The sequence below is a fragment of the Myodes glareolus genome, chromosome 23, assembly GCF_982192425.1.
Source record: "Myodes glareolus chromosome 23, mMyoGla1.1, whole genome shotgun sequence".
Taxonomy (NCBI): Eukaryota; Metazoa; Chordata; class Mammalia; order Rodentia; family Cricetidae; genus Myodes; species Myodes glareolus.
The window spans coordinates 10,738,161-10,747,977 of NC_142048.1; the positions used below are offsets into that span (position 1 = coordinate 10,738,161).

Here is a 9,817-nt window from a genome sequence, read left to right on the forward strand (position 1 = left end):
ACACACACATGCATATATATTGATATGTGTATGTGTTATTTGCCTCATTCATTGACACTTAACTAATTTCAGTAACTAATTGAGCATTGCATGCTATTGAGATAGTAATGTTCTGTGCTCATGAACAGTAATCAAGAAAGCCCAAGTAGTGTAGTTCACTGTGAGTACAAGTCATTCATATATTGAACAAAGGATAGGCAGGAAGTTGTGGCTTCACAGTCTTTCTCGGAATCATGATTTACAGCATTCTGACAGGTATGTTGGCTGTGTGGAGACGTGATTAAATGGCTTTCTCTTATAGTTAGATATTATTGGCAATATTAAATCTTATTTGAGAGTCAACCTTTGGAAGGTGACACACTGGTTTTTAAAGGATGTCATCCTGCACTGTGCTGGAAGAAAGGCCCAGTTTCTGTGCATTCATAGAGTTGTGGTACTGCATGATTGATTCATTGGCCTTAATACTTCAACCTCGTTATGAGGCAGAGATTTAAGGGAAGTTTTATTTTAAATATTTGGAGCTTGTGGGAGCACAATATGGAGGTCAGAGGCCTACCTACATGCAAGAGTTGATTCTCTCCTACCATGTAGGCTCTGGGGTTCTAACTGTGATCCCCCAACATTGACAGAAAGTGTTGTTGTCCACTGAGCATTCTCACCAGCCCAGAGCCTTTTTTCTAAAAGAAAACATGACGTTGCAATGTCACCATCTTTTCAACTTCCTTCATTTAGAAACATAATAAAATGTATATCATCTGCCGTCTGTATATGAATGTTTCTGTTACAAACATGTAGGCTATGGAGCTCCTAAGAAAGTGCCTAGTAGTGATGAGTCAGTGACCATAACTTCTTTGAGAAACCCACCAGACAAGCTGCCTTTGAGGAGGAAAGAATTTTCATCACCTGAGGGGGTGCCAGTCATGACTGATACGAACAGATCTTCACTTTGGGAATCTGTCAGGTAGATGTCAGTGCTCATGGGTAGTCTAGAGATCTGCATTGTCATATGTATCAGGTTATAGCCTGACTGAGCAGTTCAAAACAGTGATAATGTTGAAATGAGGTCTCAAATTGTAAGTACTTCTGGCAAACAATGTTACTTCAAGATGATTTTTGCTTTTCATGTTGAGCGCCTGAAAAACAGTTGACAGAGGTCATTCTGTTTGAATCCAGAAGTAATATCCCTTAACAACTTGGGCTGGAAAGGTCTTTGCAGAGAATAAACAAAGCCAGTAACGGCTCCGGTCCTCTTAACATGGTTCCAAGGAAAGTCTGATTTATGGCTCTCTCTCTGGTGTTGGAAAGAGGCCTCAGCCACTGGAAATCTCCAGAGCCCTGGGAGAGAGCATAGGCGGTGGCCCACCGCACTTGAGGAGTTCCAAGGCCCCATTTTCTTTTGGCCAAGTCTAAATGTTAATGGTTTGCTAGGCTCTTATTTACCAACGCTAGTCCTGTTAAGAAGTGAAGGATGGACTTCACTTGTGGGGCCGGGGTAGAGACCACAGACTCGGAATCACTATGCCAAGGTGGAGCTGCCACTGTCATGTGGCAACAAGTCTCTAGAGAGAGCAAAGCAAAGAGACTGAGATGGAACTGGCTAGAAGCAGAATGAGAGTCAAGCGAGACGGAAGGGAAGCAGCTGGCATTTCACGCTAGCGTGAGGCTTCATAAAGAACAGACGCCTGCCTGTTCTTGAACTCTGAGATGCACTAAGGTGTCTTCACTGGCCCAAACTAGTTTGAGTTGGAGTAGTGGTTAGGGAAGTGCCAATATAGACCTCAGCTATAGATAAGCCCTAGAAAAATTACCCACAATAAGAATTTACAGAAGCAGGTTGTTACAGAACAATTAAATCTATGTTTTTTCTTAATATTTTTTATTTATTATGTATACAATATTCTGTCTGTGTGTATGCCTGCAGGCCAGAAGAGGATACCAGACCTCATTACAGATGGTTGTGAGCCACCATGTGGTTGCTGGGAATTGAACTCAAGACCTTTGGAAGAGCAGGCAATGCTCTTAACCTCTGAGTTATCTCTCCAGCCCCAATCTATGTTTTAAGAAAGAAGAAAAACCAAGAAATGTCACTACAGTGAGAGACGATTGAGGATTGGTGTTAAGGCAAAAGGGCCTCACAAGCAAGAGAGGTGATTTGTAATGAAAAGCCCAAGAATGAAATTTGCTAGAAAGCTTAGAGATTTTTTTGAATGAATTAAACATTTTTTAACATTTCAAACATTAAAAAATCCTAGTTAAGAGAAAATGATGCATTTTTAGTTGTGTGAGATTTAAAATAGTGCAAAAATGTTCCAGCAAATGGGCTAAATTAGGCTCCTATGACACACAGTCACAGCATCTCTGGGATTAATCCAGCAAATATTTAGGCTTCGCTGTTAATCTAACCACTGCGGCTTCCTCCAGGGAATTCTTCAGTGTGGCGTGTGGGTATCTATACATGCTGGGGGCCAAAGGAAGATGCCAGAAAGATGCTTCTGCCAACACGAGATGCCACTGTGTAGGATCCTAATGTCCTTAATTCTTAGTTCAGTCAACTGGGCTCCCCCATGTGTATCATCAAGCCTCAATCTCTCTACCTGTAGAAGAGAGAAGGTGTTTTTCAGATGTTACTAGTGCAAGAATTAATAGACAACAGTTTCAAAAGAGAGCTTTGGAAACAGGACACTGTTCAAGTATTGGATATGTAATGGCAGCGATATTTGCCCTCCTCTCCTTGAACTCAGGGAGATTTCCATTCCTAATTCCTCATGAGCCACTCTTCCTTCCTGATAATCTCTAAGGGGCCACTTTTACACGTGAGAACATCTCCTCATGAAAGGACGTTCATAAGAATTGGCCATCACAGTTTTTTCTTTATAGTGTTGTGCCTCAGAACACAGTGCTGCCCCTCATTCAAGCAGCTGAAAGAGTGTGACCTTTGTAAACACAGGTTGTAGGGAGGCTCACACCCATTAATTAAAAAGCATGAACTATGTTCCTAGATTTTAGTGTTGAATTATTCCTTCTTCATGGCTATATTTCTTTTTCTTCAATTTAAAAGAAGTTTAGTACAGTTTTCAAAAGAGACAATCTGCTGGTTTTTTAATGACAATTTCAGGTCACACCTCACTGATTTATAAATGTCAGAGGTCCAGGACACAACTTTTGTTGTGTAAAACATTCTTTGTTCCTAGACTGTGCCTTCACAGTTTCTTTTAATTATGATGAAGACATAAATGAGGCAAATGATTATGTCTTCCTTGGACTCCCAGAAGGAAACTCTTGCTGGGTTTCAGGTGGTTGCATTTTGCTATGAATCACTGAGACTATTTCTACAGATCTGTGACAACATATCTTAATCCCGTGGGACTTTACAGCTATGATTTATAACGTTGGGGTTTCAGTAGAGCATTAAAATTACACATAAATATTCTATGAATTAAAAAAATAAGCCAACAAATTTACAACAAGCACTTTTCACATACTGAAGAAATTATACAAGGAAGTGATCTTTCTGTGAATGATTTAGATACATCCAGAGAATTAGATAATGTGGATAATGGTTTCAGAAAACATGCCTCCTGTACCCCCAGAGCTTTCTAAGTTTCTATTATTTCCACTTGAAGAAAATATTACTTCTGACAAGTATATTTTATTGCCCCTTCTATTTTCTTACTCATTTTGCATTTTTTCTTTCTGCTATTATATTTTCTTATCATGATTCAATCTTCTTTACTCCTGAAGTATTTGTTTCTCCTACTTCCAAAATATTGTCAAAAGTAAATAAACACTGCCAGACATGTTGGTGCATGCCTTTAATCCCAGACCCCAGGAGGAGGAGGCATGCAGATAGATCTCTGTGAGTTTGAAGCCAGGCTGGTCCTCGTAACAAATTCTAGGCCAGCCAGGGCTACAACCCTGTCTCAACTAATTAACTAAATGATCGAAAGCATTTTTTGAAAAAAAAAAATCAAAATTTGTTCTTAATCATGTTAAATTTTGTTACATAATATAATCAGTACATTTTTTTCCTCAGCTTCTGTTACCTTCCTTTTAAAACTTACTTTTATTTTACTGTATTTTTTTACAAAATCTTCTAGTTTATGTGTGTCTCTGTAGGTACAATGTGCCACAGTAGTGCATGTGTGGATAGCAGAGGGCAGCTTTAAGGAGATGTAGTTGTTTCACGCTACCTGTGTGAGGCAGGGTCTCTCTTGTGTCTGTTACAGTGCTATGGAGCTCCCTGCTGGCTGGTGCAGGAGATTTTAAGCCATTCTCCCATCTCTGCCCTGTCTCACAGTAGGGGTGTGGGGTATGCAGTGCAGCTGTAGCATCTCCCCTCTCTATGGGGATGGAAATCCTGGCATCAGGCACATGCAGCTACCACCCATGCTTATCCTCTGAGCCACATTCCTGCCCCTCCACCATCCTTGTTGTGGTTTTGAGATCAAATGTGAATATAATTTGCAGCAGTTGGTAATTATTGACATACACTCTTTACAATTTTGATATGAATTTCCTTAGTGCTACACATGAAAACTTTTAGTAAAGACTGAATGTTCTGTAGTAATGAGGAGTGGCGGGCCGCTCCTGCTGCCTGGCTCCCGACTAGCTTTATCCAAAATAATTACATGGAAAACTGTATTCATTTAAACACTGCCTGGCCCATTAGTTCTAATCTCTTATTGGCTAACTCATAATTACATATTCTTTTAACCCATTTCTAATAATCTGTATCGCCACTTGACTGTGGCTTACCGGCATGAGTCTAACCAGCGTCCGTCTTGTAGAGGAGAGCAATGGCATCTCCTGACTCTGCTTTCTTTCTCCCAGCATTCTGTTCTGTCTACTCCGCCTATCTAAGCTGTCCTATCAAAAGTCAAGGCAGTTTTTTTAAATTTGACCAATGAAAGTAACACATAGACAGATGACCCTCCTACACCAATGTTCTGTACCCATTCTGCCAGATATGGCAGCTATTAATCATCCATGACTACTGAGTGCTTAAAATGTAACCAGCAACTGAAAAACTGAGTTGCTAATTTTGCTTTTCTGAATATGCATAACTGTAGGCAACTAGTCACCTGTAGATTACAGATGGCTTATAAGGATCCATGCTTTCCTATTGAAGTACATTAGTCCCCTATCAAGTATCCTTGACGTTATGATCTACTTTTACCAATATTACCATGAAGAAATTTCACAGGGTCACTGGAGGAAAACACTAGAGGTCATCCAGTGAATTACCCAGTTGAGATGACGCCACCTCCTCCTTACCCCATAGTTTACTTTGTAGATGTCCCTGCCCTGTTCGTGCTATAGTGGGCACTTTCCTCCCAGTTCTGAGCTCTCATAGTACTTGCTGCTTCCTATTCAAGTTGCCCCATGCCATTCTTATTTATGCCCCTTTCTTGTCTCCTCTTCTGGCTACGTGGAAGGTAGAGTTCAGAACAGATGTCTGCCCAGTCTTCACATCTACCACAGCAGGGGAACTTCAGTCAGTGATGTTGCTCAGCGGTTAAATGTAGGAGATGGAAGCTAATATTCTCAAGGTGACCATTTGTTGAAGGTTTATGAGAGCCCCCATTATGTGGCCAGAGCTCAGATAAGATGCATGATCTCTGATGGGAAACTTTCCTTTGATTTCTGTTACTAAGTAGCTCTGTTGAACTCTGACTTTACATTCATTTGACATAGCCTTCCTCTGGGATCAGTTTGAATATTTCCTTTGCTTTGTTCTATTTCCTCCTCTTGCTTTTTTTCCCTCTTGACATCCACAGCTCTAGGATGAGCCTTTGGCTTCTAAAACAAATTTCTTTTGGTGGGATGGATGCTGACTTTCAATTCACATTTTTATAGTATTGCAGCAAACTAGGAGTGATGGCTAGGACCCATTAGAAGAACATTGTGACAGTCTGGTTATTCAGTTTTTTCCATCCTGAGTTTCCATCTTCTGTGTCTCAAGAGCAACCTGTGGCAGTTATGACTTGGTAAAACCGTGATGTCACTGGAAAAGCAACCACATGGAGAAAGATAAATAACCTTACAGTGACTTAAATGCTGCAGGCCAGAGCAGACAGATGATGAACATTGTCTAATGACATCTCTGTCATTAATGGTTGCACTGCCTGAAAGTTTAAACACGTGATGCTTCCATATTGGTTACCCAACTGCCTCTGCTGAACATCTGTGTGCACAGAATTATCTGTGCCAGATCCTTTGACCTGTTTCATTTGAACTGTTTGGATGTGAACTTTTTTTTAGGCATTAAATCTCAGTGCAGGGCGTGAATCACAGCTGGGCGATGATAGGTAATTGGACAGTGAACTTACCAGGGGGCATGAGAGCATCGGAGATCCCGCGTTCTCAAAGCAAAGGACTTTCCTGAAAAAAAAAGAAAGTCATAGTGGGAGGGGAACATTTTTTTTTTCCTGGAGAAATTAAGTAATTTTTAAGAGAAATTCTATTTTAAAACAAGGTCAAATGTTTTAAGAAAATGCTTAAGGTTTATGCAGCCTGATCACAAATCTTAGTATTCTCTTAATACTTTAATTAATAGATATTTTTAAAACTCATGTTATGGGAACTGGATATGTGAAAGGCATGTCTTTCGTTTACCCATGGGATATTTTGCTTGGATGAAAATTGAAAGGCTCAGTGGTTATGTCCTTTCATGTGTAAGAATGCAACACAATTTTAGTACCGTGCCTACAGTTAGTGCATAATCTCTTGTTCATGGGAGGTAGAGAAGATGATTGTTTCTGACCCAATTACAGAAGAGAGTTTGTGTTTCCATATATAATATCTGAGTGCTTGCGTTTAAAGAAGAGAGCTAATGTAAAATATATATCATTGCACAAAAAGCTCTCTCCAGTCTTGGTGGGAAGTGGGTGGAAATTAGACTCTGATAATGCGGGTTCTAACACATCTAATAGAAAGTGCACACTCAGGTTCATCCAACAACTTTCAGAGCCCTGGCCTTGATCCTGTAGTACTTTGTTGAACAAAGCTAAATAAACAGTATATTGGTAAATGAAAGATATCAGAAGTACTTCATGTATGTTTCAGTTTGCACAACAAATATGTATACAGTTTTCAAGTAAAATATTAATTTCACTAAAAATTAAATAATTTAGAACAGTACTTATACAGTTATAATATGATTCCAGCATCAGACAAAACTCACATCCATTTATGTGGGTCAATGTTATAATAATAGCAACCAAAGAAGTTGTTTACTGTATGATAGGTAGAGAATCTCAACTGGAACTAGATTCTCTGCAGTTCACTGAACTTTGCTTATACTAACTTGTAATGGCTGTTTCTCTGTCCCACAAATTAGTTAAGTAATGACATGGATACTTATTATTAATTATGAAAGTTTGGCCTTTAGCTTAGGCTTGTCTCATAACTTACATTAACCTATTTATATTAATCTATATTCTGTCACATGGTGTTACCTCTCTTCCATCTTGTACCTCCTGTTTCTTCCTCATGTCTCCCAGCTTCTTTGCCTTTCTTCTTCCCAAAGCCCTCTTTGTCTCTGGAAGTCCTGCCTAACTTCTTGCCCACCTATTGACCATTTGCTTTTTATTAAACCAATCAGAAGGCAACTTGGCAAAGATACATCGTTACAGAGTGGACAAATATTCTGCAACACTAACTACTTTCTTCCCAGTCTCTCTACCTTTGTTTATATTAAGTCATTACGAGAGGAAACACTTAGCACACAAATTAATAAGATATTTTAGTAATTCTAATTATTTAATTTGTTTCAAAATGAACATGAGTCAATGGTGGAACAGATGTTTGAAAAAATGGAAAGTTCGTGTCATAAACAGGGGCATATTCCCAAGATGTGCTGTGATGCCCTGAGAATGTCAAAGGTCCTTGATAAACTACTAATTTTCCCACAAAAGGAGTGGCCAAGAAGACAAAGGACTTAAGAGTCTTAAAAATGAATGGTTTATGGAACAGAGCATTTAACATATAACAGCTCAGTAACATATAAATTGATACAACTGTAGCTATTTTCTTTAAGTAAATAAGTATATTACATTTATATTTACCTATAAGTGGGGCAGTAGATTTGCCTGACTTTCCAACCCGTACAGTAGGGCTGAAGGTTGAGAGATGGAGGGGAGCAGATATCGAGGTTGAAGGTAATGAAAGAAATGAGTTAAATAACTGTGAACTCCTTTCACGAAGAGTCTGAAAAGTTACCACAGTGATTTCATAGACTATCACTCATATATTAAGAAACTGCTCATACTTGATGGCCTCCATCCTCCCAAGTGTAATATTCCATTTGATTTTTTAGGTAATCTTATGTTAATGATAATATTCAGAGAGGTTGATTTAATTCATTCTATTAAACTAAAAAAAAAAGAGAAAACAAATGAAAATAACACATACTTGTGTAGTACATTTAATAAAAACCCAGAGAGTCTGAGACTCGTGGAGTAAGCCACGCAGCTGACAGCCGGAGTCGCGCCAGGTTTCAGTCCCCGAGGGGGTAGCTTTGGTGGCAGAGGATGCTTTGGTGGTGACAGAGGCGGTAGAAGAGTCTTTGGCGGGGGTTGAGGAGGCTTTGGTGGAGGTCGAGGTCGAGGTGGAGGCTTCAGGGGACTAGGACGTGGAGGAGGTGGTGGACGAGGTGGAGGCTTCCAGTCTGGGGGCGGCCGGGGTCGAGGTGGTGGTCGGGGAGGCAGGAGAGGAAACCAGTCAGGGAAGAATGTGATGGTGGAACCACATCGGCATGAAGGCGTCTTTATCTGTTGCGGAAAGAAGGATGCCCTTGTCAGAAAGAATCTGATCCCCAGAGAGTCTGTGTATGGGGAGAAGAGAGGCTCTATTTCAGAGGGAGATGACAAAATTGAATACCGAGACTGGAACCCCTTCCGTTCCAAGCTGGCAGCAGCAATCCTGGGTGGCATAGACCAGATCCAAATCAAGTTAGGGGCCAGGGTGCTCTACCTTGGGGCAGCCTCAGGCACCACTGTCTCTCACATCTCTGATATCGTTGGCCCGGATGGTCTGGTCTATGCAGTTGAGTTCTCCCACTGGTCTGGTCGTGACCTCATCAACTTGGCCAAGAAGAGGACCAACATTATTTCTGTGATTGAAGATGCCCGACACCACACAAATACCGCATGCTTGTCGCCATGGTGGATGTGATCTTTGCCGAAGTGGCACAGCCAGACCAAACCCGGATTGTGGCCCTGAATGCCCACATCTTCCTGAGGAATGGAGGACACTTTGTGATTTCCATTAAGGCGAACTGCATTGACTCCACAGCCTCGGCAGAAGCTGTGTTTGATCTGAAGTGAAGAAGATGCAGCAGGAGAATACGAAGTCCCAGGAGCAGCTGACGCTTGAGACCTATGAACGGGACCATGCTGTGGTTGTAGGTGTGTATAAGCACCTCCCAAGGTGAAGAACTGAAACTCGGAGCTTTCTGGATTCCAAGAAATGTGTGTTGCTACTGTTGCACACGTATTTTTTTTTCTATTAAAAGACTCATCTGTTAAAAAAAAATAAAAAATAAAAAAAACCCAGAGACAGAGATTGGGGTTCAACCTGAAGGTCAGAAAAGCAAAACAGCCAGCCACTGGCTCTTACCTCTACTTCCGTCTGAAATGGTGATCTTGCCTCCAGGAATCTCAGAATGAGACTGTGTGTGAGAATTGTCTCCTCCCATCATGCATTACTCTCCAGTGCTGGGATTAAAGGCATGCACCACTACCACCTGGTTTCTCTGGCAAACTAGTATGGCTACTGGGATTAAAGGCATGTGTCACCACTGCCTGGTCTGTAAGGC

The 9,817-nt window shown here is 40.8% G+C and overlaps 1 pseudogene; it reads left to right on the forward strand.

The window, feature by feature from the left end:
* Positions 1-233: 233 nt before the first annotated feature.
* On the forward strand, positions 234-9,441 carry LOC125393397 (rRNA 2'-O-methyltransferase fibrillarin pseudogene; annotated as a pseudogene).
* Positions 9,442-9,817: the final 376 nt, after the last annotated feature.